The following is a 22,840-nucleotide window of genomic DNA, read 5'->3' as shown; positions in this document are numbered from 1 at the left end:
GATGATAAACACAGTGATGTCACAGGACAGGGATAATACACACAGTGATGTCACAGGACAGGGATGATAAACACAGTGATGTAACAGGACAGGGATAATAAACACAGTGATATCACAGTACAGGGATAATACACACAGTGATGTCACATCACAGGGATAATAAACAAAGTGATGTCACAGGACAGGGATAATACACACAGTGATGTCACAGGACAGGGATGATAAACACAGTGATGTCACAGGACAGGAATAATAAACACAGTGATGTCACAGTACAGGGATAATACACACAGTGATGTCACAGGACAGGGATGATAAACACAGTGATGTCACAGTACAGGGATAATACACACAGTGATGTCACAGGACAGGAATAATAAACACAGTGATGTCACAGTACAGGGATAATACACACAGTGATGTCACAGGACAGGAATAATAAACACAGTGATGTCACAGTACAGGGATAATACACACAGTGATGTCACAGGACAGGGATGATAAACACAGTGATGTCACAGGACAGGGATAATACACAGTGATGTCACAGGACAGGGATGATAAACACAGTGATGTCACAGGACAGGGATAATACACACAGTGATGTCACAGGACAGGGATGATAAACACAGTGATGTCACAGGACAGGAATAATATGAGGTCACGATAGAAGAAAATTAGAGGGAAAGAAGCACTACAGGAAAAACAGTGAAGCTACAAATGAACATAAAAATAAAGTGATGTCATAGCTGAGGTAAAATTCACACTATGACGGGGTATTGACAACAGAGTAAGTTGTTTAAAACTAGAGTATTAGAGACTGTTGTCACAACTAATTGCTAGGTACCACAATATCACTATAGTAGGAACCTAAGCACCATGATCATATAATGAATGGATCACATACTTGTTAATTATGGTCATGGATTGGATGTGATTGTAATCTCTGCCCCCTCTAGAGATGAGATAATTTTTCAATAATTGGTTTGGATTACTATCAGCGTATTTCCAATATTCGCCAATCATAGCCGGACACCATTGGAGTCAATGGGAATAGAGATGAGAAAATATGTTTGGAAACAATCGTCAAACATAAATTTGGCATGAATAGGGTATTAATATGGTATGAATATGGCAAATTTGGATTCTGCGATCGTTTTCCGAACATATTCGCTCATCTCTAGTCCTCTCCCCCATGGTTACAACTTTGCCCAACTTTCTGGAAGTAAAAAATAGATTGGTTTGGTTCTTTCCGTTACACCCGTCTTTCTCAGTTGTAGAATATCATTGTGAGCTCTTTTGTGCTGTCCTCTTTTTTTATTGAATGTGTGCACATCTGATTTCATCCTACATCTTATTATACTTATGACATCATTAATAAATATGTTACATGACGATCTTTCTAATTAGCTTTTTTATGTTTGTTTCCATTCACATCACTAAAAACTAAAAGCTACAAAGTGAGATGATAATAGAAAGAATCTAGACATTTGCTAATAAGATCTGCAGTCTAAATATAATGATGATACCATGAAGGGTGTCCAGGAATAGCTCATCTCTTCTCCTGTCCTGGAGAACTGTTGGTAGATGGGATAGTCCTTGTTCTGTCAGGGCACAGAAGAAGCCTTAATACAATCAACATTTCAGTGTGACTTCATGGCTGTCACACAAAGACCCAGAGACGGTGACACAGTCCCCTCCATTGCTTAATTCACAAGCATATCACCGACCTTTCAAACTTGTCTTTTTACATGTCGCATTCTGCTCCTGTATATATAAACTAACTGTCAAGTGCGGCACAGTGCCAGCGCCTGATAATTAGCGGATTCCTATTGCTCTCTCTGGGGAAATGAGGTTTCTGTTGAGAAAAGTCCTTTGTAGCAACCCCAGGTTGGTGCCCATGCAGATAAGCGATGCTCTCAATTCTGGACCAAACTTGCGTTTCAATTAATATTTATTTTTTTTTACTTATTAATCCATTATCTACCAATACTTTTTTGGGACGCCTAATCTTTAGCTTCTAGCAGCTACGATTTTATAACTTTTATAATTAGGTCCAATTTGTTGTGTTGTGTTTGAAAAATGAATGTTTTCAAAATAGGAAATCATATCATTGTCATTTTTAATTGAATATTGGGAAGCCCTTTTCTGAAAAATCCGTACTTGTAAAAAATTTTGCAAATTATGTTTCTGATTCATTAGGACCCAAATCATTAAAAAATCTGTCTTTAAAAAAAAATAATAATAATGAAAATTGCTAATTTGGCAAGTAATGGGTTAAGTGGGATCAGTAAAATATTATTTTGGAAACAGAGTAAAAGTAATTTTCCTGAATTCTTATTTTCTAAAACTGTGTGAAAAATTCGGAATATTCAATTTTCCGGGAGTAGACTTTTACAGTATTTCTCGTTGTTCCCAAGAAATAAAGTAAAGTCAAATAAGGCACATAAAATGGCTGCTATGGGTCCATTGATTTGAGCACTCAGTGTTGAATGACCATGCGTCCTACCCAGTATCCTGGTTATAAAGGTATCTACATTTTCAGCAAATAGATAACATTATATCAACTCTTCAGCAAGTTTTATTATTGCAGCGCTAGTGTAAGGGGTTACAAGGACTATGCGGTACCCCCTAACCCCTTAAGCCATGTGTAATGTTTTAATATATTTTCTGCTGTACAGTGTATTTTATGGGGACAGTGCGGTTGACAGTTAAGACACTAGATGGAGGCACCGAGTTCTTGAGTGTTAGCCTCCCTGTAGATAGTTAACATAGGAGGGGTTAGCTGGGCAGTAAGGGTATGTGTCCACTTTCAGGATGGCCGGCGGTATCGCCGGAGCGGCTTAGCCGCTCTGCGGTAAGTCCCGCCCCCTTTCTGGGACGCGATGATGCCGGATGTGTTCACAGCACACATCCGGCATCATCGCTCCCCACCATAGGGCCCTGTGCTATATCTTGCGGCGACGCAGCGTCGCCGCAAGATATACGGACATGCTGCGATCTGAAAAGACGTGCAGCATGTCCGGAGTCGCAGGGCCGCCGCGTGCGTGTTACCACGCATAGTGGAGACGGGATTTCATTAAATCTCCTCCACTATGCTGTAACATCTGGACGCTGCGTGTCTGACGCTGCGGCTCTATGCAGCGTCAGACACGCAGCCTTTCCTGCACGTGGACACATACCCTAAGATAGCCGGACTTCTTGAGGTTTAGTCGGTCAGGGGCAGGAAGCCCGTAATGCTTGGGCGGGTGATATGCCCGAGCTACCTAGCACCCAGCAACATTGAAGTAGAAGCCCAGCCATCCAGAGACAGTGGGTCACCTAGCGGAGTGACAGATGCGAGAGAAGATATTGAAGGAACAAAGGATTGAGTTTCCTAGGAAGGATACTGCAGGACAGAACGCGGCAGGACAGATAGGCGGGTCACTCCGGATGTGGAGATTGCTAACACGGGTAGACTCCCTGGGTGCCGGGGTGAAATGGATGAGGGACCCCCTGCATACAGTGAGCGTGCACAACGAGGACGCCGGGAAAATGTTCAGTGAGGTACGACCCGATCTCGAGCCGTGTGACAGGGAGAAAAGAGAAGGGAGAGATGCAGCATCGTGTAACATGGAAACTATTGATGTTGATGGAAAGTATCTTTATGTGTTGCAAAGATCCGAAAGTAAAGTTTTGCATTTTGAGTTATACTTGGACTGTGTCTCTGTTCATTCAAATGAAGCCAAAGGCGACCCCACTAAATTATGGTAGGCCCTGTTAATTCCAGGAATGAAGAGGCAAGTGGAGAACCAGAGAAATGTGAATCTTCTGTAAGGGGAGGCCAGGGTATATCTTGCCAGAGAGACCCAGCCACGACTACTGCTCTGGCCGACCTTTACACTAGATTGGTATTTCTAAATTAAGGTCCCTGCCCCTACTCTTAAACTCACCCTCTGGTATCTTCACCTCTTTTTGGTGCCACTCCGGTCTCACGGTGCCTTGTGACCTTCCAGAACTCTGGAGTCTAAGACACTGAGCATGTCCGTGATGTGGCGTCTTCTCATTGGTGGTCGGACGTCAGCTGCTCTGGTGATGTGGCAGTGCCAGATTGGTCCACAGGCAAGGTCCTGTCCGACTGGACATGAGCCTAGTGTATAAAAGGTTCTCAGAGGTGCATGCCGGTGTGCTAGTATCATTTGTGTGTGGCTATGTGAGTGAAAACCCTACCATTCTGTCTGCAAGTGTTGCTTGTCTGTCTAGCTTTGGGACTGTACATGAAGGCAGGCAGCTAACATCAGTGGGGGCAATTAGCCATTTGGCTTAGCATCTATTACCTACATGTGTAGAGTTAGCACAGTAGAGTTTCAGAGCAAGTGCGGCGCACCAGGGTCCTGGTCATCGCAGTGGTATTGCTTTCCTCTCAGGGAGAGTGATGCTATGTTTGGAGGCAAAGAAAGGATAACTGCATCCAGGTATCACAAACATGCAACACATTCACACTCCAGGCCACCTGGGGGAGCTCCTGCTCCTATTTATTAGGACACTCCCCATATATAAATATAACTGTTAGTCTGTAGAGAAAGTTAGTTCCAGACAGGAGTCAGTTCCTGACAGGGCTCCAGTCAGGAATTCTGTTAGGGAGTTCCAGACCAGAGTCTGAGGAGGATAGAAGGTTAAAGGAGCTGTGCATGCTCTCAGAGCTGCAGCTCCCAGAAAGAGACATTGAAAGGCAGAATTGTATTGCAGCGAGCGTGAAGAAAGTTGAAGCAAAGGAGAGGATACCAGAAGGGGACCAGCCCCACTCAAGCTGTCTCCTTCTGAGGCGCAAAATCCCGGTAGCCGGAACACTGAGGGAGTAAGGACCTCTACACCTTTTTTCAGAGACACGAAGGACAGCTAATTGCAGGTTACCTGTCCGCACCTACACCCAGGAGGCACGGTGACACCTATAGAGCCGGGTTATCTAAGAAACCTTATAAACAGGCTCAAGTCACCAGTCATACTGGTTTTGTCCTATCCTACACGGGGGGACAGAGAGCGAAACATCGCATTTTTGCAGGGAATACACCAACGCAGTGCAAGGGAAGGCTACTGATTTCCCCTTGGACAAGGGAACTCTGGACTTGCCTCCAAACCGGCCGGACTCTGCCTGCCCTGTGATCTGGTGCTCTAGACTGTGGATGCTGAAGTCTTCAGTAAAGGTAAAGAGACTGCAACCTTGTGTCCTTGTTCTTTACTGCGCCATTCACCATACTACCATCTACATACTGGGAAGCCCTGGGGACATACTTGACCTGTGGGAAGGTATACCATCTAGCTGCCGTAACATCACCCCAGCGGACCCCTTAAAGTAGCGTCGGTCACCCTGACCGAATACCACAGGTGGTGTCACGAACGCAAACTTTATCCCTTTAAAGGTCTTTCCCTTTTACACGGCTGTCCCAGGGCCACGGACCGGGTCAGCCACCGTGACATCTCCCTGTGAACCGAAGGACCTGGTACTGAGTACCCCACGGCCCACAAGCTTAACCATAGTCAGGGTACTATGCTCAGCATTTGTTTTGTTTCTGTGTGCAATTGACAGATCAGTTGCAGAGCATCTCTTTAGTTTCTATGTACGAGTTCAGTTCCCGTGCTTGTCTTGTGACGTTTAACAGGACAGAGCACTTGGTACTTTGTTGTGAATTCTGCTTTAGGGTTCCCTCCAGTGGTTGAAGGTGGGAATGCAGTTGTCTCTGAGTCAAAGTCCTGGCCAGGTGTATCTGCTGATTGCAGTTCTGACTGGGATATTTAGGTGTACAGGATTAATTAGTCCTGCTGACCGCTTAGTATCCTGTCCTATACTTTCCTATTTTAGCTAGACTGGCCTCTTTTGCTAAATCCTGTTTCCTGCCTACGTGTGTCTTTTCCTCTACTGCTCACAGTCAATATTTGTGGGGGGCTGCCTATCCTTTGGGGTTCTGCTTTGAGGCAAGGTAGATTTCCTATTTCCATCTATAGGGGTATTTAGTCCTCCGGCTGTGACGAGGTGTCTAGGTTTTGTTAGGCACACCCCATGGCTACTTATAGTTGCGGTGTTAAAATCAGGATTTGCGGTCAGTATAGTTACCACCTACTCCAGTGAAAGTTTTCATGCTGCTCCATGGTCACCTGATCATAACAGTACTTGTTTGTACTGTTCCTTCCTGTGGGGTAACAGAGGTCGGAACTCAGCATCCTGTTCACACTGAGTGGCATTAACCCAGTGTGTACAAGTAATCGCTCGTAGTGTGTTCTGTCATTGTTTTCTAGCAGCAGTTTTCCATCTGTGCACGGTGTACCCCAGGTTGCGATTGCGCTTTATTATTTATTTTATCTGCCAACCCTAACAGGGAGCAATCACTTTTTCACACAGGGCCCTGTAGGTTTGGATTTATTTTTCCCTTAATAATAAAGACCTCCATTTAAAAACTGCATTTTGCATTTACTTGTGTTATCTTTGTCTATTGCTTACATTTGTTTGGTGATCTGAAACATGTGACAAACATGCAAAAGAATAGGAAGTCAGGAAGTTGCAAACACTTTTTCACACAGTTGTAGATAGTTTAATGTCAGTGGATGTATAATTGGTGGATAAAGGTTGAACTTGATGGACCTAGGTAACTTATGTAACCTATTTTCAACATATGTAACTAAGTGATCACTGACATGTTTGAGCTTTCATCTCATGGCAATCCATGTATGGAGAGGGGCAGCACAGATGAGTTTAGCTGTGTCACAAACCCTTTTATTAGCTCTCCTCTTAACCATTGTTACCTATGCTCTACTGCTCTTGACCCCACACAGCCTGTTAGGCTAGGGTCACACTGGTGTTTTAAACGGCCGAGTGCAATGCGATAAAAAAATTGCATTGCACTCGGACCAATGTTAAGTTATGGGGTAGCTCCCAGCAGCCGACTTTTTGTCAGCCATTTTCCTCGGTCCGAGACAATCGCAGCATGCTGCGATTGTCTCGGACCGAGGACAACTCTCGGCTCACTCGCACCCATATAAGCCTACGGGTGCGAGTGAGACAGCGCACACCACTCGGATATCATCCAAGTGATGTGCGCTATAAGCGGACCCCAGCAATGGAGGAGATGGACAAATTCATTTCTCCGCCTCCTCCACAGCTCTGCTCCGATCCTCCCTGTGCGAAAGAATCGGGGCACAGACGCATGACACTCGCCTCCTGTTTTGCTGCGAGCAGGAGCCGAGTGTCATTAGCATATCACATCCGATGATCTCGCATCGGATGCAATACGCTAGTGTGACCCCGGCCTTAGGAGTTGAAACAAAGATGTCAGTAATTTCACTTATGTCTGTTGTGCTTATTTTGCTTGATCTCTCTGCAGAGTAATTAAAAGTTGAACACAACAGATAAAACTGTGATTAACTGCACACCATACCTGGACAAGCACTGCCAGGGGATGGGCAGCACAGCAGAAGAGATAGTGCTATGAGAGTGTGAGGGAGGGCCAGGGCCATAGTAATAGCCGAGGATACCGGGGCGTCTGTGCCCTAGCCTCTCATCACATGAAAATAATGTCTATTACTTTGCACACCTGTGGTTTCACTTTCTGTGCTGTCATAGTCCCCCCTGCTCCGCTGTAGGCTCCCGTTAGATTGCACAGATTGAGACACAGTCCATTTCAACTTTCATATGAACAACTTTACTCTTTTCTTTACGCAGAACATCCATATTCTTCACAGCATTTGCAACAGGTTTCACATTGCACATTTCTTTCTATTTCCCTGCACTTTCCCTCTGTCACACAGCACATACCCGGGTCAGACCATTATATACGGTTCCTCAGCATCCTCCCTGTTCAGCCCTGATACGGTTAGACCTTCTCTAGTTTGTTTCGCCCCAGACATGAGAGTATCAGCCTCCGAAGTCAGTTGCCACATGGCAAGCGACCTGCCCATCTGTACTGTCTATTGTAGTGACACAGCATCCTCCTTATTCACACTCACTGCGTTTGGGGGAACCCTCGGCTGTTTCGCACCGGATCTGAGGGCGTCAGCCCATGCAATAAATTGCCACATTATGGAGCCACCTGTGTCCCTGTATTGTCACTGCTTCTGTCTTTAGCTTCTTGCACTTAAGCCTGCCTGGACTTCCAGGCCCTTCACCTTCAAATGAGGGAGTTCTTCCTCACTTAGCTGCAGCTGACCCCTCCTATGTTTAATTGTCTTCTAACTGGTTTCACTGTACTATATTACTTCTACTATAATGCCCAATCTAGTGGCCAGAAATGAGTACTACGCTTTCCCTATTAGCAAGTGCACACTATAACAAATATATACGTTATATTATACATATAGAAGCATTATTAAATATTCACAGTAGGGAAAAGCAAGATGCACATACTTCACATTAATTACAACCGTATCAACACAAGAGAAGGGAGTGGAGTATGATGCGGTCCCGGTACACCCCTTACAAGAGGAGGAGAGCTACTAGAAGAGTTTATAATATGATACAGCTAAACACAGCTGTACTGCCCCTCTCCCACATGGACTACCAGGAAATGACTGAGTGAATGTATAAAACAGCATAATACAAACCATTAAATTGGCTTTCCAAGAATAAATTACAGACACAAGAATATTGAATTATAATGGGTGGTGGTAGACCCCAGCTTTATCCCAGTTTTTATCGCAACAACGTTAAGTCAATGCACTATAAAGAACAGTGATCTTTTATGCTGCATAAAATATAACCTAACCAAATGAACAAGTGCTTTACTCGTTCTTCGGGTGATCGGCAGCCTGTTTCCAGGGGCAAGATAATTGTGAAACAAGCATTTTTAACAATGTTCTTAGCTGTGACTTAAAGGAATCTGTCAGCAAATTTTTGCAATGTAAACTGAAGGAGTTAAAACACAGATTTCAGTGATGCCTATCTTATCAAGCACAGCTTCACTCAGTAATCAAAGTTGTACATATTTGGATTCAGCTTCTCTTTGCCTACATCAGGCTGCTCTCAGAAGAGGTAGGAAAAACTTGCTGACAGATTCTCTTTAAATATCAAAATTGATAGAAATGCTTTAAAGGAAAAGGAATACGAACAAAGTGCTATACTGCTGGTAATAAATTTGAAAGTCAAATGGGGAAGAATCAACTTCAGTATAATCACTGCGTTTTCAGGCTGTGCCAACCTCTTCTTCAGGATAATTACCAATCAAATGACAGAAAAGTATTGCAGAGTAAATCTAAAAGATTATATATATATTTATATTACAGACCAAAAGTTCGGACACACCTTCTCATTTCAAGATTTTTCTGTGTTTTCATGACTATGAAAATTGTAAATTCACACTGAAGCCATCAAAACTATGAATTAAAATATGTGGAATTATATACTTAACAAAAAAGTGTGAAACAACTGAAAATATGTCATATTCTAGGTTCTTCAAAGTAGCCACCTTTTGCTTTGATAACTGCTTTTCACACTCTTGGCATTCTGTTGATGAGCTTCAAGAGGTAGTCCCCATATCGGTTTTCAGGTCAGGATTAATAAGTGGGATTTCTTGCCTTATAAATGGTGTTGGGACCATCAGTTGTGTTGAGCAGAAGTCTGGTGGATACACAGCTGATAGTCCTACTGAATAGACTGTTAGAATTTGTATTATGGCAAGAAAAATGCAGCTAAGTAAAGAAAAACGAGTGGACATCATTACTTTAAGAAATGAAGGCCAGTCAGTCCGAAAAATTGGGAAAACTTTTGAAGTGCCCCCAAGTGCAGTTGCAAAAACCATCAAGTGCTACAAAGAAACTGGCTCACATGAGGACCGCCCCAGGAAAGGAAGACCAAGAGTCACTTCTGCTTCTGAGGATAAGTTTATCCAAGTCATCAGCCTCAGAAATCGCAGGTTAACAGCAGCTCAGATTAGAGACCAGGTCAATGCCACACAGAGTTCTAGCAGCAGACACATCTCTACAACAGCTGTTAAGATGAGACTTTGTGCAGCAGGCCTTCATGGTAAAAAAAGCTGCTAGGAAACCACTGCTAAGGACAGGCAACAAGCAGAAGAGACTTGTTTGGGCTAAAGAACACAAGGAATGGACATTAGACCAGTGTAAATCAGTGCTTTGGTCTGAGGAGTCCAAATTTAAGATCTTTGGTTCCAACCACCGTGTCTTTGTATGATGCAGAAAAGGTGAACGGATGGACTCTACATGCCTGGTTCCCACCGTGAAGCATGGAGGAGGAGGTGTGATGGTGTGGGGGTGCTTTGCTGGTGACACTGTTGGGGATTTATTCAAAATTGAAGGCATAATGAACCAGCATGGCTACCACAGCATCTTGAAGTGGCATGCTATTCCATCCGGTTTGCGTTTAGTTGAACCATCATTTATTTTTCAACAGGACAATGTCACCAAACACACCACCAGGCTGTGTAAGGGGTATTTGACCAAGAAGGACAGTGATGGGGTGCTACGCCAGATGACTTGGCCTCCAGTCACCATACCTGAACCCAATCGAGATGGTTGGGGGTGAGCTGGACCGCAGAGTGAAGGCCAAAGAGCCAACAAATGCTAAGCATCTCTGGGAACTCCTTCAAGATTGTTGGAAGACCATTTCCGGTGACTACCTCTTGAAGCTCATCAAGAGAATGCCAAGAGGGTGCAAAGCAGTCATCAAAGCAAAAGGTGGCTACTTTGAAGAACCTAGAATATAAGACATATTTTCAGTTGTTTCACACTTTTTTGTTAAGTATATAATTCCACACGTGTTAATTCATAGTTTTGATGCCTTCAGTGTGAATGTACAATTTTCATAGTCATGAAAATACAGAAAAATCTTTAAATGAGAAGGTGCATCCAAACTTTTGGTCTGTACTGTATATATAGACACACATATATACTGTATACACACACTAAACATGTCTGCAACAGAGAGGGAGAATTAAAGCAAAACACATTTTGTTCTGCTTTTTAGTGCCTATTACATCATGTGTTGCGTTGAACATGAAAAATTTGGTGAAAGGTCCTCTTGAAGTTCAAAGTACAACAGCATACAGTGAGTTGCTAAGCTTCTTCGAGTTTGTGATTTAATGTGACTTCACTTAGTGTGAGAGAGTAGCCCGACCAAGACTTTAAGAATATGAGCATCAATGATGAATACCTAATAAAAGTTTGTAGAAAAAATGAGAAAAGACATTGAAGATGGGTTGAAAATTATGAATAAAATATATACATTTACCGTAATTAGCTGGTTAGTGCAGGGTGAAGTTTTTTTTTTTTTACTTGTGTAACTTGCTTTACAGATAATGCCATCCAGCCCATTATAGAAAGAATGAATGTCTCATTAAAATACAAACATTATTTCATTTCAATTATAATTATTTGCAAACCAATACAGTAATAACGATGTAATAAATTAGCTATGTGTCAGTATTAATAGGAGACGTCCAAAAATAATATGTGCTTAGATCAGTAAATGTATCTTTCCAGCACTGATTTACTGCATGACTTGCTGGCAGCTTATTGTATCTGTTCTCTTTCCTGAATACTGAATACCTTTCTCAGCAAAAGAATACACAAAAAAGCCAACCAGGCCAAACACGGCTTTTTTTTAGAGCCTGACCAGTATAATAGCGGCAACCAATAGACAAAACATGTACTAGCGTGGATTGTAAATTCAGCGAAAATGAATTTTAGGTTGTTGGAATTGATAGAATTATAATGAAATGTGACATGTTTTCTATAAATGAAACATAACATTTCAAAAATAAAAAAAGGTAGCCATTAGTGATGAGTGAGTGTACTCGTTGCTCGGGTTTTTCCGAGCACGCTCAGGTGGTCTCCGAGTATTTATGACTGCTCAGAGATTTAGTTTTCATCCCAGCAGCTGAATGATTTACAGCTACTAGCCAACTTGAATACCTGTGGGGATTCCCTAGCAACCAGGCAACCCCCACATGTACTCAGGCTGGCTAGCAGCCGTAAATCACTCAGCTGCTGCGATGATAACTAAATCTCCGAGCACTAACAAATACTCGGAGATCACCCAAGCGTGCTCGGGAAAACCCAAGAAATGAGTACACTCGCTCATCTCTAGTAGACGTCAATGGTGTGTCTAACTTCTCATCTGTTTTTTTCCTCCTTGAATGCCTATTTGTTAAATGATCTCTTTCTGTTTGATGGTGGTAGTTCTGTGCACAGCTTTTTGAGCAGTAAGATGTCTTCTCACTGCAGCTTCATCTCCCCTCTCACAGCAGTCACTCACAGATACAAAAATGGAGAGAATTACAGTACTATTGTATATTCTGTTGGAAATGTCATATTTTACTAAATAATTGTAATGACAACTTAAAGCGAAAAATACCATTATCCAGACTTTGTAAATGCAAGTAATCTTGTCATTGTGTACCCTTCATAGGAATAACCGGCCTTAAACACATACAGTATGTAGCACAGATCAATGAATGATCTCCATCAATCCCAAGAACTGAAGTTGGCAATGTTTCATAGAAATGACGCGGTGACTGTGCATGTGTGGAAAATAAAATAGAAATTAGCCGATCTTTTGAAATTCAAATTCATTGATTTCATATAATTTTCCCAAAAAATTTCATTTGCAGTGAATAAATTTGCATGAATCTCAATTCTAAAAAGCTTACAATTGCTCAGAAAATTACACCTGGGGGAAAAGAGAGTGAGAGAGAGAAAATCCTTTTGTCCATAAAAGCTGAACCCCTTCAGCCCGAGCCTGTTTTGACCTTCCTGACCAGGCCAGATTTTACAATTCTGACCAGCATCAGTTTATGAGTAGTGTTGAGCGATACCGTCCGATACTTGAAAGTATCGGTATCGGATAGTATCGGCCGATACCCGAAAAATATTGGATATCGCCGATACCGATATCCGATACCAATACAAGTCAATGGGACATCAAATATCGGAAGGTATTCTCATGGTTCCCAGGGTCTGAAGGAGAGGAAACTCTCCTTCAGACCCTGGGAACCATAGGGATTTGTAAAATAAAGAATTAAAATAAAAAATATTGATATGCTCACCTCTCCGGCGGCCCCTGGACTTCACGCTGCTAACCGGGAGGCTTCTTTGTTTAAAAAGCGCGCCTTTCGGACCTGTGAATGACGTCCCGGCTTCTGATTGGTCGCGTGCCGCCCATGTGACCGGCACGTGACCAATCAGAGGCCGCGACGTCATTCGCAGGTCCTCAATTCCTAGCATTAGCAGTTTTGTGAATGAGAATGACGTCGCGGCTTCTGATTGGCCGCGTGCCGCCCATGTGACCGGCACGCGGCCAAATCTGATCTGAACCCCATAGAGAACGTGTGGTCCCTCATAAAATGTGAGATCTGCAGGGAGGGAAAACAGAACACCTCTCGGAACAGTGTCTGGAGGCTGTGGTGGCTGCTGCATGCAATGTTGATCGTAACCAGATCAAGCAACTGACAGAATCTATGGATGGAAGGCTGTTGAGTGTCATCATAAAGAAAGGTGGCTATTATGGTCAATAATTTTGGGGGGTTTTGTTTTTGCATGTCAGAAATGTTTATTTCTAAATTTTGTGCAGTTATATTGGTTTACCTGGTGAAAATAAACAAATGAGATGGGAATATATTTGGTTTTTATTAAGTTGCCTAATAATTTTGCACAGTAATAGTTACCTGCACAAACAGATATCCTCCTAAGATAGCCAAGTCTAAAAAAAACCACTCCAACTTCCAAAAATATTAAGCTTTGGTATTTATGAGTCTTTTGGGTTGATTGATCTAAAATACAACTTGCCTAATAATTCTGCACACTGTGTATTGCTTAGCCAAACAAAGAGATTTGGAAGGGAAGAATTGCTATTTGAGTCTTGGAGAACAAATTTTCATAGAACAGTTTGCAGACTTCATATACAGAGCACCTATGTGCCAGAAGAGCAAAATCCCCCTAAAATGACCTAATTTTGGAAAATACACCCTCTGGGAAATAATCTACAGGTGTAGTGACGATCTTGACTCGATGAATGTTTTCCAGAAACAAGAAGCAGTAAATGTTGCTCAGTGAAAATTGCAAATCTGCCATTGTAATGCCCATACATTGTAATGCCCAGTACATTGTAGTGCCCGTACATTATGCCCAGCTCGTGCTTCTGGAGTCCTGTACCCAATAAATTAAGCAGGCTCTCATCACTAGAGAGGTAACAAACTTGTGGACTCTAAATATGGTTCAGACACACTGGGGCTCCGAAATAAGAGGGATGTTTGGATTTGGGAGCGCAGAATTAACTGGATTTTTTTTGGAGGGTAAGGAACTTTAGCTCTTTTCCAGAGCCTTTGTGCTGCCAGTAACAAGGAAGTCTCCTATATTTCCATTAACAGACAACAGACCTGAGTAAGGAATTACTTTTTTCGCGGATTGACTTGAAGCTTTTATTGGGTTCCTTTTTATATAACATTTTGAATCACATTTATCCTGTGCTGTACGCTAATATCTTACATCAGGGTTTCTATCTAAATCTTCAAATGATGTGATTCAGATGAAAACCTGGAGTGATCTATTCACTATAGTGGACTCTGTCTGGCCTCTGTTCTGTGTCCTTATTTTCCGAAGTGCACAAAACTATGGCTGACCACTAGTGATGAGGAAGTATACTCGTTGCTCGGGTTTTTCCGAGCACGCTAGGGTGATCCCCGAGTATTTGTTAGTGTTCAGAGATTTAGTTTTCTTTGCGGCAGCTGAATGATTTAGAGCTACTAGCCTGCTTGATTACATGTGGGTATTCCCTAGCAGCCAGGCAACCCCCACATGTACTCAGGCTGCATAGTAGCTGTAAATCACTCAGCCGCCGCGATGAAAACTAAATCTCCAAACACTAACAAACTTGGAGATCACCTGAGCGTGTTCGGAAAAACCCGAGCAACATGTACACTACTGACCACGCTTTTTTAAATAGACAGACACCACCGGATCATAGGTCTGTCAACATCCACAGTGACTCCATCTGCTACATTATAAGGAATCTTTCCCTGAGGTTCCATCTAAGTCACCTATTTCAGAGATTTACATGGAAACCCTGAAGTAAGCACTCATGTGAGCAGAGCCAAATGTGAGCAGAGCCTTCTTGCGATCTTTGGGAAGAAGAATAAACAAATCAACAACAGGTCAAGAATTTGTTCTATTTTTTATGGCATTTATTGTGCGGTATATATTGTGCGGTATATATGATTGGATGAGTTGGTGTGATTACAGCAATATCAGATTTATATCCTTTTTTTATGTTTGACTGCTGTCATACATTAAAAAATGCTTTTTTTTTATTTTTTACAAAAAAAAAGTTTTTGCATCTCCATATTTTGAGAGCTATAATTTGTCTATGTTTCTGCTGGCAAAGTCATGTACGGGCTTCTTTTTGCGGGACAAGTTTCAATTTTTTTGTGATACAATTTTTCAGCTATGCAACATTTTTGATTGCTTCCTATTCCAATTCTTGGGAGCCAGAAAGAACAAAAAACAGAAATTCAGGTTTTTTTTTTAATACTATTCACTTCGTGGTAAAAGTGATATAACAGTTTTATTCTTCGTGTCAGTGCAATTACAGAGATTTACTGTACATTAAAAAGAATTGCATCATTTTGTTCTGAAACCTATAGATTTTTCCATTCTCTGTTGTTAGAGCTGCATGGAAGCTTGCTTTTTGTAGGTCAAGATAGTATTTTCAGCAATACCATCTTTATTTACATTCATTTTTTGATAGTGTTTTATTCCATTTTTGTTCGGCGATGCGAAGAAAAAAAGCATAGTATTTTTCCTTTTTTTATGGTGTTTTATGAGGTTAACTATTGTGATAGTTTTATGCTAAGGGTTGTTCTGGATGTGGTGATACCAAATATGTGAACTTTTTTGTTTATTTTTTATTTTATATAAATATACGTACTTATTAGTAAAACATTTTTTGTTCTTTATTCTGGGATTTATTTATTATAAATATATGTAAAAAAATTTCAACTTTTTTCTTCTTCACTTTTTTACTTAGTCCCTCTATGGGACTTTAACTTCCATTACATTTATCACTCATATAATGCATTGCAATGTACCTGTACGCTAATGCATTACACCTGTCAGCTTTTCAATGACAGAACGCCTTTTAAACCATACCTTTGACGTGGTCCAAATAGGCCACTGTAGCTGGCACACTCGGAGATCATCATTTGACCTTGCGTTGGCATGGCAATTATCGGAAGCTTGTGATAACTTTGCAGTGCTGATCAAAAAGTAGAGGTAGCCCTCCTACCTCTCCGAGCCATCTAAATGTTGCAATCGCTATTGATCACAGCATTTAGAAGGTTAAACAGTTGGAGGCGGTGCAGGCACTGCTACTGGTTGTGACAAATGAGGTTTGGCTATCGCTTAAGGCGGACTACCAGCAAAGGTCACACAGGGACACAGCTCCTGTGCTTGCACGATTACGAGAATATACCGGTATGTCTACATGTGGGAACGCACTGCAAGAGAGGACGTTCCATTACGTACAATGTTATGATGAATTGGTAAAACTTTACATACAAGAAAAAGAGGACCCTGCTGACTCGCACTGTACAGTAGAGAGAGGTGACCTCACTGATGATAACAGCTAACACTCTATAGAAGAGAGACAGAGAGCGAGAGGACCCCACTGATAAAAATAGCTTACACACTACAGGAGAGACTTCTGGTGGCCGGAAACAACCCTTCCCTACAAACTGTGCTCCCTTGGCACCGCTGATCTGTGATGACCCACATTCTGATACTACATTACAAGGTAAGATGTCATAGCTGCAGGTCATTACGGGGAAAGGGCACTGAAAAAAGACATTAGCCCGCTCTCTGATACTGCATCAGTCTGGGAAATGGTGTTGGGCAAGTTTGTTAGTTTATATTTTTTGCAAACCGGGAATCGAATCTCAGAATGTTTGAATTTGCATGAGACCGTGAATTTCCAGGAAAATTGCCTTGAACTTGAGTCTCAGTGAAGTTAATCTGTTCATCTCTATAGCAAAGACCTGGTAGTTTCTCTACTGTTTTTCTAAGATCTGATGGGATGAATGACAGGTATATTTTGTATTCAGCCCATATCTGGTTACTTTGATGACTAGGTACTGAAGCTATTAATGAACTGCCTCGTGCTATATTAAATATATATTACTGTTTCACAACAGACTATTGGCGTCACGCTCTACGTAAAGACATAAAAAAAATCTAATAAACCAAGTATCTTGGTAACGTATGTAGGTGGCTAAAGAAACTAAAACAGTAAAGGTTTGTATAAAAGATCAGTGCAGAAAAATAAAAGTTACAAATTATCGAAAGTCGGGACCTGAAATTTCCGGCCATAATTGTCTTCTACTCTTTATATCCGGGAGTATCAATGAGGCAGACTGGCTATGACCAAATGCTCGTACAATGTGAGCACAATATTTATATGGCCATGAATAGAAGGTCTTGGTATAGTCTCCTGTGTTATATACATTTGATGGGTTTGTATGTGAAGCATAGCATATAGCTTCAATGTCCCTATGGAAATAATATATACAGCCATCATGTGCAATTTATGCGTACAGTATATTATCCTCTTAATGGGACCAGCTATTGACGTATCCTCAACAACCATCTGTCTCCACAAATAACAGAAGTTAATATATATATATATATATATATATATATATATATACACGTACACACAATATAATTTTTGCCATATTCATTACCCTTTGTATCTTTATATAGTTTTCACAATTTGCTTTCAAACTTTGGCCAGACAGCACAATGAGAGTCAGAAAAATCAAGGTATTAAGATGCAATCTATGCTCCCTAACCTTGCTGACCTTGAGAGCCACACTCGGCTCTGAGAGAGGGTCACAAAACCACATTCAGTTTTGAGAGAGAGTTGTGAGCCACATCCAGATCCCACCCCCACCACAGTAGTGACACACAGATCCCCCAGTACTGGTGTAAAGACAGCCAAAGCTTTTCCACACAAATCCCCTCAAAGCAGTATACCAAGATCCATGGGTTCCCTGAATACCCCCTTTCAGTATTCTTGCCTCAAGCACTCCCACCACACCTTTGCATCCAGCTCCAAGCACCAGGTACTATCATCCTGCCTATATACCATACTCTAAACACTCGAGGCCAATGCATGTGTATCCAGATCTGCTTTTCTGTGCAGGGCTACTCTGAAAAGTCAACATTTAGAGACCTGCTCTTCATAACTGTTTGCTAGACCAGGTGCTAATGCACCAAGCTGGCAGACAGCCGCCAGCCACACATCTTGGTACCGCAAGCTACAGGTGGCTCCCGAGCTTTAGATTGGGTACGCCTGGTGTAGACAGTTCTAGAAAAACAGCTCCTTAAGGAAACAAGAAAATATTTATAAAATATCAGTAGAGAATCCACAAACTCTATTGGGCAATCTACCTGATGACACTTTTTTTTAAGAAACTACTTTTAAGTCTGCCACCATCTACTTCAGAATTCTAGAAAAGTTGACTAGCACACAGGCATGCCTAAACTAACACACCTAGGGTTTAGTTTCCCTTTTCAAGGTTATGGGTGTTGTGAATTCTGTGGCCAAGCTCCCTCCTGTGGTCGTGAGTGGTACTGCGGCTGGTTCTGTCTATAAGCTTCCTTTGGTGGATGAGAGTGGTACTGCGGCTTCTGAGTTTCCTTCCTCAGGTGATGAGGTTAAATCATTCGGTGCTGCTCTATTTAACTCCACCTGGTGCTTTAATCCTGGCCTCCAGTCAATGTTCTAGTATTGGTCTTGCTTCCTCCTGGATCGTTCCTGTGGCCTGTCTATCCTGCATAAGCTAAGTTCTGCTTATGTTATTTTGGTTTGCTATATTTTCTGTCCAGCTTGCTATATTGGTTTTTCTTGCTTGCTGGAAGCTCTGAGACGCAGAGGGAGCACCTCCGTACTGTTAGTCGGTGCGGAGGGTCTTTTTGCCCCTCTGCGTGGTTGTTTGTAGGTTTTTGTGTTGACCGCAAAGCTATCTTTCCTATCCTCGGTCTATTCAGTAAGTCGGGCCTCACTTTGCTAAATCTATTTCATCTCTGTGTTTGTATTTCATCTTTACTCACAGTCATTATATGTGGGGGGCTGCCTTTTCCTTTGGGGAATTTCTCTGAGGCAAGGTAGGCTTATTTTTCTATCTTCAGGGCTAGTTAGTTTCTCAGGCTGTGCCGAGTTGCATAAGGAGCGTTAGGCACAATCCACGGCTACCTCTAGTGTAATGTGATAGGATTAGGGATTGCGATCAGCAGAGTTTCCACGTCTCAGAGCTCATCATATGTTTTTGGTAAATGTCAGGTCACTTTGTGTGCTCTGAACTTCAAGTTCCATTGTGGTTCTGAATTACCTGTTCAGAACAGTACTGGAGGCCCAAAGTACTAATGCTTCTCAATAGAGGGAAAAGAGAAGTTCTGATACCATTTTTTTTTCTTTGCACTGTGTTCTGTCTTTCTTTTCCCTTTACATCAGGGTGGTTCAGAACACAGGTGTGGACATGGACATTCAGGGTCTGTCTTCTTTGATGGATAATCTTACTATAAGAGTACAGAGCATTCAAGATTTAGTGGTTCAGAATCCTATGTTAGAACCTAAAATTCCTATTCCTGAGTTATTTTCTGGAGATAGAGCTAAGTTTTTGAATTTTAAAAATAATTGTAAACTATTTCTGGCTTTGAAACCCCGCTCCTCTGGTGACCCAGTTCAACAAGTTAAAATCATTATTTCTTTATTACGTGGCGACCCTCCCTTGCGCCAGGAGATCCTGCATTATGTAATATTGATGCGTTTTTTCTGGCGCTCGGATTGCTGTACGACGAACCTAATTCAGTGGATCAGGCAGAGAAAAATTTGCTGGCTCTGTGTCAGGGTCAGGGTGAGATAGAGATTTATTGTCAGAAGTTTAGAAAGTGGTCCGTGCTCACTCAATGGAATGAATGTGCGCTGGCAGCTATTTTCAGAAAGGGTCTCTCTGAAGCCCTTAAGGATGTCATGGTGGGATTTCCTATGCCTGCTGGTCTGAATGAGTCTATGTCTTTGGCCATTCAGATCGGTCGACGCTTGCGCGAGCGTAAATCTGTGCACCATTTGGCGGTATTATCTGAGCATAAATCTGAGCCTATGCAGTGCGATAGGACTTTAACCAGAGCTGAAAGGCAAGAACACAGAAGTCAGAATGGGCTGTGTTTCTACTGTGGTGATTCCACTCATGCTATCTCCGATTGTCTTAAGCGCACTAAGCGGTTCGCTAGGTATGTCACCATTGGTACGGTACAGTCGAAATTTCTTTTGTCCGTTACTTTGATCTGCTCTTTGTCTTCCTATTCTGTCATGGCATTTGTGGATTCAGGCGCTGCCCTGAATTTGAAGGACTTGGAGTTTGCTAGGCGCTGTGGGTTTGTCTTGGAGCCCTTGCAGTGTCCTATTCCATTGAGAGGAATTGATGCTACGCCTTTGGCCAAGAATAAGCCTCAGTATTGGACCCAGCTGACCATGTGCATGGCTCCTGCGCACCAGGAGGATATTCGCTTTCTGGTGTTGCATAATTTGCATGATGTGGTCGTGTTGGGGTTGCCATGGCTACAAGTCCATAAGCCAGTATTAGATTGGAAATCAATGTCTGTGTCCAGCTGGGGTTGTCAGGGGGTACATGGTGATGTTCCATTTCTGTCTATCTCATCATCCACCCCTTCTGAGGTCCCAGAGTTCTTGTCTGATTACCGGGATGTGTTCGATGAGCCCAAGTCCAATGCCCTACCTCCGCATAGGGATTGTGATTGTGCTATCAATTTGATTCCTGGTAGTAAGTTTCCTAAGGGTCGACTGTTTAATTTATCTGTGCCTGAGCACGTCGCTATGCGGAGTTACATGAAGGAGTCTTTGGAGAAGGGTCATATTCGCCCGTCATCGTCGCCATTGGGAGCGGGGTTCTTTTTTGTGGCCAAGAAGGATGGTTCGCTGAGACCTTGTATTGATTACCGCCTTCTAAATAAAATTACGGTCAAATTTCAGTACCCCTTGCCGCTGCTGTCTGATTTGTTTGCTCGGATTAAGGGGGCTAGTTGGTTCACCAAGATAGATCTTCGTGGTGCGTATAATCTTGTGCGTATTAAACGGAGCGATGAATGGAAAACAGCATTTAATACGCCCGAAGGCCATTTTGAGTACCTGGTTATGCCATTCGGACTTTCTAATGCTCCATCAGTGTTTCAGTCCTTTATGCATGACATCTTCCGAGAGTACCTGGATAAATTCCTGATTGTATACTTGGATGATATTTTGGTCTTCTCGGATGATTGGGAGTCTCATGTGAAGCAGGTCAGAATGGTGCTCCAGGTCCTGCGTGCTAATTCTTTGTTTGTGAAGGGGTCAAAGTGTCTCTTTGGTGTTCAGAAGATTTCATTTTTGGGGTTCATTTTTTCTCCTTCTACTATCGAGATGGACCCTGTTAAAGTTCAGGCCATTTATGATTGGACTCAACCAACATCTCTGAAGAGTCTGCAGAAGTTCCTGGGCTTTGCTAATTTTTATCGTCGCTTCATCGCTAATTTTTCTAGCATTGCTAAACCGTTGACTGATTTAACCAAGAAGGGTGCTGATGTGGTCAATTGGTCTTCTGCTGCTGTGGAAGCTTTTCAGGAGTTGAAGCGTCGTTTTTCTTCTGCCCCTGTGTTGTGCCAACCAGATGTTTCGCTTCCGTTCCAGGTCGAGGTTGATGCTTCCGAAATTGGAGCAGGGGCTGTTTTGTCGCAGAGAAGTTCTGATGGCTCGGTGATGAAACCATGCGCCTTCGGTGGTCGCTGTTTTTCTCCCGTTTTGACTTTGTGGTTTCGTACCTTCCGGGCTCTAAAAATGTGAAGGCGGATGCCCTGTCTTGGAGTTTTGTGCCCGATTCTCCGGGGTTGTCTGAGCCGGCGGGTGTTCTCAAAGAGGGGGTAATTTTGTCTGCCATCTCCCCTGATTTGCGGCGGGTGCTGCAAAAATTTCAGGCTAATAGACCTGACCGTTGCCCAGCGGAGAAACTGTTTGTCCCTGATAGGTGGACAAAGAAAGTTATCTCTGAGGTTCATTGTTCGGTGTTGGCTGGTCATCCTGGAATCTTTGGTACCAGAGATTTGGTGGCTAGATCCTTTTGGTGGCCGTCTCTGTCGCGGGATGTGCGTTCTTTTGTGCAGTCCTGTGGGATTTGTGCTCGGGCTAAGCCCTGCTGTTCTCGTGCCAGTGGGTTGCTTTTGCCCTTGCCGGTCCCGAAGAGGCCTTGCACACATATCTCTATGGATTTTATTTCGGATCTCCCCGTCTCTCAAAGAATGTCGGTCATTTGGGTAGTTTGTGATCGCTTCTCTAAGATGGTCCATTTGGTGCCCTTGTCTAAATTGCCTTCCTCCTCTGATTTGGTGCCGTTGTTTTTCCAGCATGTGGTTCGTTTACATGGCATTCCAGAGAACATCGTTTCTGACAGAGGTTCCCAGTTTGTTTTTCGACGTTTTGGCGAGCCTTTTGTGCTAGGATGGGCATTGATTTGTCTTTTTCCTTGGCTTTCCATCCTCAGACAAATGGCCAGACTGAACGAACCAATCAGACCTTGGAAACATATCTGAGATGTTTTGTTTCTGCTGATCAGGATGATTGGGTGTCCTTTTTGCCTTTGGCTGAGTTCGCCCTTAATAATCAGGCCAGCTCGGCTACTTTGGTTTCGCCGTTTTTCTGCAATTCTGGGTTCCACCCTCGTTTCTCTTCAGGGCAGGTTGAGTCTTCGGACTGTCCTGGTGTGGATACTGTGGTGGATAGGTTGCAGCAGATTTGGACTCATGTAGTGGACAATCT

General features: G+C 42.7%; 1 protein-coding gene and 1 long non-coding RNA gene across 6 annotated transcripts in view; one reads left to right on the top strand and one right to left on the bottom strand.

The window, feature by feature from the left end:
• The window catches only part of UNC5D (unc-5 netrin receptor D), a 968,940-nt gene that overhangs the window by 774,374 nt on the left and 171,726 nt on the right, over positions 1–22,840 (top strand). The gene's annotated exons all lie outside the window — the stretch shown is intronic.
• Positions 1–22,840, bottom strand: part of LOC138676850 (uncharacterized) — a 52,428-nt gene that overhangs the window by 2,808 nt on the left and 26,780 nt on the right. The window contains exon 2 of the long non-coding RNA XR_011320837.1: positions 1,530–1,604. This is a non-coding gene — a long non-coding RNA (uncharacterized lncRNA). The remainder of the gene's footprint in view (positions 1–1,529; positions 1,605–22,840) is intronic.

This window comes from Ranitomeya imitator, chromosome 4 (assembly GCF_032444005.1).
Source record: "Ranitomeya imitator isolate aRanImi1 chromosome 4, aRanImi1.pri, whole genome shotgun sequence".
Taxonomy (NCBI): Eukaryota; Metazoa; Chordata; class Amphibia; order Anura; family Dendrobatidae; genus Ranitomeya; species Ranitomeya imitator.
The sequence above is the reverse complement of the archived record's forward strand: the minus strand, read 5'-3'. Positions and strand labels throughout refer to the sequence as shown.